The sequence below is a fragment of the Schistocerca cancellata genome, chromosome 1, assembly GCF_023864275.1.
Source record: "Schistocerca cancellata isolate TAMUIC-IGC-003103 chromosome 1, iqSchCanc2.1, whole genome shotgun sequence".
Taxonomy (NCBI): Eukaryota; Metazoa; Arthropoda; class Insecta; order Orthoptera; family Acrididae; genus Schistocerca; species Schistocerca cancellata.
In genome coordinates this window covers 366,416,926-366,426,827 of record NC_064626.1, presented here as the reverse complement: position 1 = coordinate 366,426,827, position 9,902 = coordinate 366,416,926, and positions in this window count along the sequence as shown.

The window sequence follows — 9,902 nt, the reverse complement described above, 5'->3', positions numbered from 1 at the left end:
TATACCGTTTCAATTATATTACAGTATGATGATTTGGCAAAAGCGCGTCGTTCCAGGCATAGTTAAATGTCAAATAATGGCATTTGCAGTTCCAGCCTTTAGACATTGTATACCGTGTAACTTAGGCCCTGCTGCAGAGCTGTAACTGTTGAATCGTCGATAGTGGTGTAAACTAAAATAACAAAAGTAGCAGATTCACACTTAGCTATTTACAATTTTTTCACCTTTTTTTCTTAAATATCGTGGAACATTTTTATTAATTTAATAGAAGTATTATCTGCAATAGTCGATGTTATTTATTATAAATAATATATTTGCTGCAGTTCTTGCTGCATAGGCCGATGACTGAAACGCTTCCGCAACGGCTAGAAATATTAACGTAACTCAAAAATGGCTCTGAGCACTATGGGACTTAACATATGAGGTCATCAGTCCCCTAGAACTTAGAACTACCTAAACCTAACTAACCTAAGGACATTACACAAATCCATGCCCCAGGCAGGATTCGAACCTGCGACCGTAGCAGTCGCGTGGTTCCAGACTGAAGTGTCTAGAACCGCTCGGCCACCGCGGCCGGCTTAACGTAACTGCCAGTCTACGTCAAAAAGTAAACAGAAGTTACATCCTGGAAACTATTGCTATTTGAAACTTTGTGTAAAAGATACATACCTAATTTGTATCTATGGACTGCCTCATGTCTGTGTCTTTCTGTTAAATATCTTTCTCAGTGATAGTGAGTAGCTTTGCGAAAAATCTCCTCTTTCATTTGAAAGAAATTGCGAAACGAATCTCGAGCTTGAAATCTACGTGACAAAGCACCTCACTTCAAAGTGATGTAGTCAATGCAAAATAGAGAATGTGGATGTTACGGATGCGCAAACTGACATTAGATACTGTATTTTAACTATATTTAATTTAAAAAGAAAATGTGATGGAGATTCAACAGAGTTACGAATAACTTCTATCAGTATGCATCTCAGATCATTGCGCAGCATACGTAGTATTTCTCTACTAGCAATCCACTGTTCAAGCCATCAACTAGACCAAAATCTTATTCGCAGTTTTTCCAACGTACTTCGACGATCGCTAACAGAGTTAAGGGAACTATTTCATGCGCGTCCATTTTCGTAAAAAAAATTGTGTAATTAGTGTGCTACAGGCAGCTGACAACTGCTATTTGAGAGTGCTATGGTCGCAAATCGCCTTCTGTGTGGTGTAGCAAGTCATTTCAAAGCGTGTTTCAACGATGACGGAAAACACGTCCGGCGTGCTTTGAGAAGAGAAACAATTACAATGTGAGGACGGCCTTAGCCCACATGTGCAGTATCGCTCGATCTGGGGTAAACCGTTTCGAATCCAGCTGGTGGAAAATTTTCACTTTTAGTATTCGGCCGGCAAGAGGAGAGGAGGTGGTGGCGTGAAGTTCTGATCACCAGTCTTTGCACCAATGCCCTCTATGAAATTCCGAAATTCCAAACCTCTCTGCAGTATGCCATGAAGTAACGGCGTGTGATATTGTTGATGGTCATCCGTCCACCGGATGCGGACGTTAAATTTGCCACTGACCTCGGCGCTATTCCAGAGGAGTAGCCTAAGTGCCTGCACCGGGTTTCATCCTCTCCCTTTTCTCCATCCATAACAACATTACACTGCACATACACTAATCACAGCCTTCCACACTCGAGGGGTACACAGTTGATAATTCATAACAACTCGGAGGAAGGCAATGAATACCTGCCTCCACTAGGACTGTGATGCACAGTTCCTGTATCTGCTCCATAAAGCTCATTCCCTGAGTAAATAAATTTGTCTTAAACCGTATATTTGCCAATGCACTGAGTATGGTCGTATCCTGATTGGTAGTCAACGACGTGGTACCGCTCCCAACGCCTTTCTGAAATCCGGGAAGCCGGACTCTACACGTTCACCGTCATCAGTCGTTTGCGAGATATCGTGTACGCATGAAGCACGTTATGTTTCGCACGAACTATTTTTCCTGTTGCGCCGTGGCGGCTTGCGCTAGGGTGCTCTACTTGCATCGCTGATATCGATATTCGGTTGTCTTGCTATCTTTGACTGCTCCCCCCGGCGGTTTTCCGGGTGAACGTGTGACGAGAGAGGCTCCGGTCGGCGTTGAACGAGCCAATGTGTGTTGAAAACAAGCCTGCTTCCCTAACCGTGGTGCATGGGCCTCGCCGTGCTCGCCGCCCTTGTCTTTTGTCGCACCGATCATTGGCCTCCTTGACGGGTAAAATTGTGGTGGGTTCGTAGTCTCACGCTGAACAGCTTCCCAGCTCGTAAATTGCAAGCTCCAAGTTACGCATGTGTTTAACTAACAAGATTGTTGAAACTTATTGTTGCATGGGTAGCTGCCGGAGATGGCTCTGAACTTGGCTCCACAGTGGCTATTTTAAAGAGGCTCATGTTCTTCATTTCGTTTCTCATCATCTGTGGAGTTGTTTTAAGTGGTTTTCATGTAAATTTTAACTTGTTTTAGGACATACTGACCGCTTAAGGACTGGTTGCGGTTGTGTACGGGCCCGGCAGTTGTAGAGTTAATGGTTTAATCGTTTGTCACGGTAGGATTTGGTATGTTTATTTAATGTTGAAAGTGCCTTAAGGCAATTGGAAGTGATCTCTAAGTTTCCTGCTAATTTACTGGGAGACGGGTAACGTTAGAGTATTGCTCCATAAGAATTTGGCGGCATGCTTATTATATATTCTAGTATGGCTGTGATTTGACCTGGTTTTCTTTGCAATCTGTGCTGCAGGCCATTTGTTAAGTCTGCTCGTTTCCTGGCGTCGGTGCGGTTATGGATTCTTGTCAGGACCGCTCATTGTGAGGCCGGTCGGACTATCTATAAATATATACCGCCTGTTAGTGAGCATGTGCACAAGCCGTGGGGAGTCAACGCTCGTATTGCCTGCCGGCCGTAGCGTTATTGCTTCCAAATACTGCTGTGGGCCTTAACGCTGTTCTCTAAAGTTAAGTGCAATTTGGGAATCATTCTGAGTCATTATGTCCGTTATTTAAGTGAGGCCACTTGGTTAATATTAGCGTTTCTGTAGGTCATTTTACTGGTTGAGTTATTGCTATCCATTCTTATTTAACACTTATGTTAATCATTTGTATATTTTTAATCAACGTGCAAATTGTTATTTTTCCTATGTACCAGTTTTGCGACCTTGGTTGGCCCACTTTGCATTTTTAGTATAAGCATGTTTCACTGTGGACCTTTATGTGGGCAATTATTCAAAAACAGTCTTAATCGCATTTATTATTGTTATAATACCGCCAACCGGTTTCAACCCGATGTAGGGGTCATCTTCTGAGCGTTTACACCATTGGTCGACTGGGTGTCACTCCTATCTACAGAACGGTAGTTATAGATCAAGGCTACCGAAATAAAGGGGTTGATACACGAAATTAAAATTAAAGAATGAATACTTTTTTGCAACATTAAAACTGACTAAAATGTCACATCTGCCGTTCTGTAGACAGGAGTGACACCACCAGCAGTTGACCAACGGTGTTAACGCCCAGAAGATGACCCCTACGTCGGGTTGAAACCGGTTGGCGGTATAATAATAATAAACGCGATTAAGACTGTTTTTGAATAATTGATTAATCATACTAATCACTGCTTTATCTCCACAACCATGTTGTCCAAAGTTTATGTGGGCAGTTCAGTTTTATTAACCTTTAAAATATTTATTTTTTAATGAAGTTGTGGTATTATGTGGCTGTGTAACTTTGGATTGGAAGTGTATAGTGTTACTAGTCTTTTGAGACATGGTTAAACAAGATCGATTGTTTAAGATTGATTATTCACCGTGCCTAGTATCTATGATTTTGGTTGCGGACGCAAAATATGATTCTTATTCGTGTTTATGTAATTTAATTAAAGTGAAGATTTGTATGTTGCATCATTAAGAGGGTAAATGTCCGAATTGAAGTTTATAATAAAGTCTGTTTTGAGTCAAATTAAAATTGTAAAACAATCACAAGCTTGTCCATCACCAGTGATCCCGGGCTTCCTATTTCCTTTAAATAACTGTGGTGAGATTGTAGTTTTTGATTTTCTAAAATATCGAGTAGTACGACGGTTCACCTGTATTAGGAATAACTATGTACATATTTGGAATAAATTGTCTTTCTAAGACTTCCAGAAAAGTGTTAAACGCTTAGGGCGACCTACTCCCGACCTCTACGTTGCTAGTTCCGTGAGAGAAACAGGAAGCTACGGACCGCTCGTGTAAGTAGCCGCGAGTCGAGCTCCCACTTAAGTGAATGTAGCATCATTTGCATACAGAGAGATTCTGTGAGGCAGATAGTGCTGCCCGCTCCTACGCGATAGCAATTCCTTGGCAGAATCAAGAACCAGAAGCTGTTTGCACCGTGCCAGACACGTATGGAGTGTTATCGACGTCGTCCAACACCACTGCATCAACAATGACGTAAATCTGAAGATGTGACAATTTAGGCAGTTTTAATGTTGCAAAAGGAGTATTCTATCAATCCCTTTATTTCAGTAGTCTTACGAGTGTGGATCAAAAAGTAGTTCTTCGTCTGTCATATATAATTTTAATACTGAAGATATAACAGCGGAACTGCTACAGATAATAGCTGAACTATTGTCCTCTACATAGCCTCGCTGGGTAGCTGCATGGTCTAGGACGCCTTGCCACGGTCCGTGCGGCTCCCCCTGTCGGAGGTTCGAATCCTCCCTCGGGCATGGGTGTGTGTGTTGTCCATAGTGTAAGTTAGATTAAGCAGTGTGTAGGCTTAGTAACCGATGACCTTAGCAGTTTGGTCCCATTAGACCTTACCACAAATTTCCTCTACACAACACAAACGTTCAACATAGTCCTCATTCATTTGTACACGTTTGCATCACAGTTCAACTGAGGCATCAAAACCAATTTGCTAAAAGATATTTTCAGCTTCTAGACACTAATTACACAGCAATACCTATCGCTATAAGTTAACATCAGTTAACTAAATGCGTTTTTTTTGTTTCTTTTGTGGTGGGCATAAAGTACCCCCCTCCCCCTTGATAGTGCACATTGTGTAAAAAGCGTTTGTACTGCTACCGCTAACAGCTAGATGCGAATGGCAAGCCATTCGTCAGCAAACGAAGAGTGGAAATGTCAAATTTTCTAAGTTGCATGTTTTTGCAAAAAGCTTTTTCATTCCTATTTTATTCTCAGTACTCTGTTGCATGTTACCAGACTTGTTTAAAATGCCAAATCATGGGAAAATGTTCCAAATATCTATTAGTTGGTGGTGCTTGCTCTGTGTGCGAAGCATATATTCCCTTTGGAGTTCGAAGTGCCTTGCGTGAAAGACTCCTGCGTTTAACATGGTATGGTTTGAGGGGATAGCATACAAGTTTCTGAGCTTCGATTTGATTTGATTTGAAAGATGCTGTTGGAACATTGTCAATGCAGGGGTGTAAGAGCTCCAAATGCAGTATGATCTAAGTGTCTCACACTCATTCGTCACAAAAAGCTATTAATTGTTCTTACTGTGGATAAGAGGAAAGACCATGGCTGAAGTATGTCGTTCCGTACTTCTTATGGAAGACCAGCTATGTTCGTCACTTACCAAACCGGAAAACCTGATGGCGATGTTGCCATTTCTTAGTTAGCAGCACAGGGATTTCTGTGCAACATCTGAACCAAAGAATGTAGTTTGTGAAAGAAACAGAAGTTAATTCTGAAAGATTTTTTCTTGAATTTAGTTTTTCTATTCTCTTGTAAAAAATATAAAAAATATTAGAAATAATTTTTGTTGACTCCAGCTCTACTACTTACAACTGCTGTATTTCTGCACCTATATTACCACAAATAAAGGGCAGTGTCTAGGTATTAATGATGCTTGAAACATAAACTTTCTTATCGCCACTTGGAACCAATTACTTCCCTAGTATACCGCCTAGAGCGTTCTTAAGAAATTGATTTATTTTATAATATGTGTCTTTATCTTTTTGCGTGGATGAAGTGAGCAGCAAACTCTGTGATATCAAAATATCTTGTCCTTCTTTTGGAAACCAATAAGTTGTGTACAAAAAAAGATGTATTATTTTTGATGCTTCTGACAAAGGTGAGATTTAGCATTTAAAAATTTCGTCATTTTCACTCCACTGAAGTCATAACACGCTGAATTCTCTAACCAAACACATCTGGCCTACATATCTGCTGCTCGTATAACAAAAAGTCGGTATATGGTGACATAATTATTAAGACACTAGTTATGACCAGATATAGACTGGGACACTCAGATGTTTAGGACGGGTGGTAGGGATAGAGCATCGAGTGACATTATACTGAGTGCACTATCCGAAAATTACCTCGAGCAATTAAACAGAGAACCGACTCGTGGAGATAACATCTTGGACCTACTGATAACAAACAGACCCGAACTTTTCGACTCTGTAAGTGCAGAACAGGGAATCTGTGATGATAAGGCCGTTGCAGCATCCCTGAATATGGAAGTTAATAGGAATATAAAGAAAGGGAGGAAGGTTTATCTGTTTAGCAAGAGTAATAGAAGGCAGATTTCAGACTACCTAACAGATCAAAACGAAAATTTCTGTTCCGACACTGACAATGTTGAGTGTGTATGGAAAAAGTTCAAGGCAATCGTAAAATGCGTTTTAGACAGGTACGTGCCGAGTAAAACTGTGAGGGACGGGAAAAACCCACCGTGGTTCAACAACAAAGTTAGGAAACTACTGCGAAAGCAAAGAGAGCTTCACTCCAAGTTTAAACGCAGCCAAAACCTTTCAGACAAACAGAAGCTAAACGATGTCAAAGTTAGCGTAAGGAGGGCTATGCGTGAAGCGTTCAGTGAATTCGAAAGTAAAATTCTATGCACCGACTTGACAGAAAATCCTAGGAAGTTCTGGTCTTACGTTAAATCAGTAAGTGGCTCGAAACAGAATATCCAGACACTCCGGGATGATGATGGCATTGAAACAGAGGATGACACGCGGAAAGCTGAAATACTAAACACCTTTTTCCAAAGCTGTTTCACAGAGGAAGACCGCACTGCAGTTCCTTCTCTAAATCCTCGCACAAACGAAAAAATGGCTGACATCGAAATAAGTGTCCAAGGAATAGAAAAGCAACTGGAATCACTCAACAGAGGAAAGTCCACTGCACCTGACGGGATACCAATTCAATTCTACACAGAGTACGCGAAAGAACTTGCCCCCCGTCTAACAGCCGTGTACCGCAAGTATCTAGAGGATACTTGCGGTAGGAATGATTGGAAAAAAGCACAGGTAGTCCCAGTCTTCAAGAAGGGTCGTCGAGCAGATGCGCAAAACTATAGACCTATATCTCTGACGTCGATCTGTTGTAGAATTTTAGAACATGTGTTTTGCTCGAGTATCATGTCGTTTTTGGAAACCCAGAATCTAATATGTAGGAATCAACATGGATTCCGGAAACAGCGATCGTGTGAGACCCAACTCGCTTTATTTGTTCATGAGACCCAGAAAATATTAGATACAGGCTCCTAGGTAGATGCTATTTTCCTTGACTTCCGGAAGGCGTTCGATACAGTTCCGCACTGTCGCCTGATAAACAAAGTAAGAGCCTACGGAATATCAGACCAGCTGTTTGGCTGAATTGAAGAGTTTTTAGCAAACAGAACACAGCATGTTGTTATCAATGAAGAGACGTCTACAGACGTTAACGTAACCTCTGGCGTGCCACAGGGGAGTGTTATGGGACCATTGCTTTTCACAATATATGTAAATGACCTAGGAGACAGTGTCGGAAGTTCCATGCGGCTTTTCGCGGAAGATGCTGTAGTATACAGAGAAGTTGCAGCATTAGAAAATTGTAGCGCAATGCAGGAAGATCTGCAGCGTATAGGCACTTGGTGCAGGGAGTGGCAACTGACCCTTAACATAGACAAATGTAATGTATTGCGAATACATAGAAAGAGGGATCTTTTATTGTATGATTATATGATAGCGGAACAAACACTGGTAGCAGTTACTTCTGTAAAATATCTGGGAGTATGCGTGCGGAACGATTTGAAGTGGAATGATCATATAAAATTAATTGTTGGTAAGGCGGGTACCAGGTTGAGATTCACTGGGAGAGTCCTTAGAAAATTTAGTCCATCAACAAAGGAGGTGGCTTACAAAACACTCGTTCGACCTATACTTGAGTATTGCTCATCAGTGTGGGATCCGTACCAGATCGGGTTGACGGAGGCGATAGAGAAGATCCAAAGAAGAGCGGCGCGTTTCGTCACAGGGTTATTTGGTAAGCGTGATAGCGTTACGGAGATGTTTAGCAAACTCATGTGGCAGACTGCAAGACAGGCGCTCTGCATCGCGGTGTAGCTTGCTCGTCGGGTTTCGAGAGGGTGCGTTTCCGTATGAGGTATCGAATATATTGCTTCCCCCTACTTATACCTCCCGAGGAGATCACGAATGTAAAATTAGAGAGATTCGAGCGCGCACGCAGGCTTTCAGACAGTCGTTCTTCCCGCGAACCATACGCGACTGGAACAGAAAAGGGAGGTAATGACAGTGGCACGTAAAGTGCCCTCCGCCACACACCGTTGGGTGGCTTGCGGAGTATAAATGTAGATGTAGATGACAACGGGTTTTATTGAAGACTAAAGCGAAATTCATAATCGATGGTAAACTCTCTACAACGAAGAAAACGGAAAGAATAGAAAATTTTTGTTTAAATATATATTTGCTCGAGGATGTAAATGCTTACAAATACATCAAACATTACTTAGAGGGCAATGCATTGTGGCTTCTTCCTTTACCCTTTGTGTCCTTTTTTAGTTTAAGGTCCAAATAACATTCTAAACCAGTTTCTTCCTCAACATTTGACTTTCTCACTGCTCAAACAATTTTCACTAAAAAACGTTTTTATCTTTTTACATTATTATTTATGGATACTGTAACCTTTTTCTTTTTCCAGGTATCGTGAAATATAAATAGCTTATGCTTGAAGTATTTGATTTCTTTTGTCGGAGAACACTCGTGGGAAAAAGACCAAGTCCCCATGCGGCGTATGTTGCTTGTCACGGAAACGCACCAAACAATATAATAAAGATTAAAAAGAGACAAAAGCACAACTTCTGTTTTAACAAGTGATCGAGGTGAGAATTGCTTAACTTCCGATGTCAGCAACAATGCTGTCGTCCGTTGTTTTTCCTCAGTTTTCAACATACGAAAGATTTTTTAAATTCTATACTCGGCACAATCAGTGAGTCTCTGACCTCATCGCCTCACTTCTGACGTGGTCAGCGGCTAATTCACACGCTGGTGTGTGACGCGCACGCACTATGAACAGTCGAGCGTGACCAGACAGTCGCTCAAGTAAAGTGAGATGTAGTCAGATCTTCATATTCGATTCACTTGTTTGACTTTCAAGTTTAGCTTTTCACACACAGTTTTAAAGCAGCTATTGCGACCACCAGCTCGATCCTTAAAACAAAATAAAATAAGATTTTCAACAAAGTATGAAACAGACGTAAGCTATTTAGTTCGTATCAGACACACCGCGAAATGATCTTACATATCACTGTCCATCAAGATCATTCGGTTCACTGGTGCTTTTTTAGGACAGTTCTGTTCGAGTTAGTGGCTTATGTGCTTATCTTTAGTGATAGGTTGTGTTTATTACGAGTCATATCGTCTGAGTCGATAGCTTTGTGAGAACTGCTCATACAGACAGCAATATTGCAATTCTGAAGGACGTTATGGCATTCACATGTTGTTGGAGGCTGTTTCTCAAGGAATAGCTTTCCCTTTCTTAGCGTTTACTCCAAAACAGCATCTCAAAGGTTTTACTCATTTAAAGTCTTTCCGGTGCCACGTTGCTGCTGTCAGCCACGTTTGGCATATACAGCGATTTTC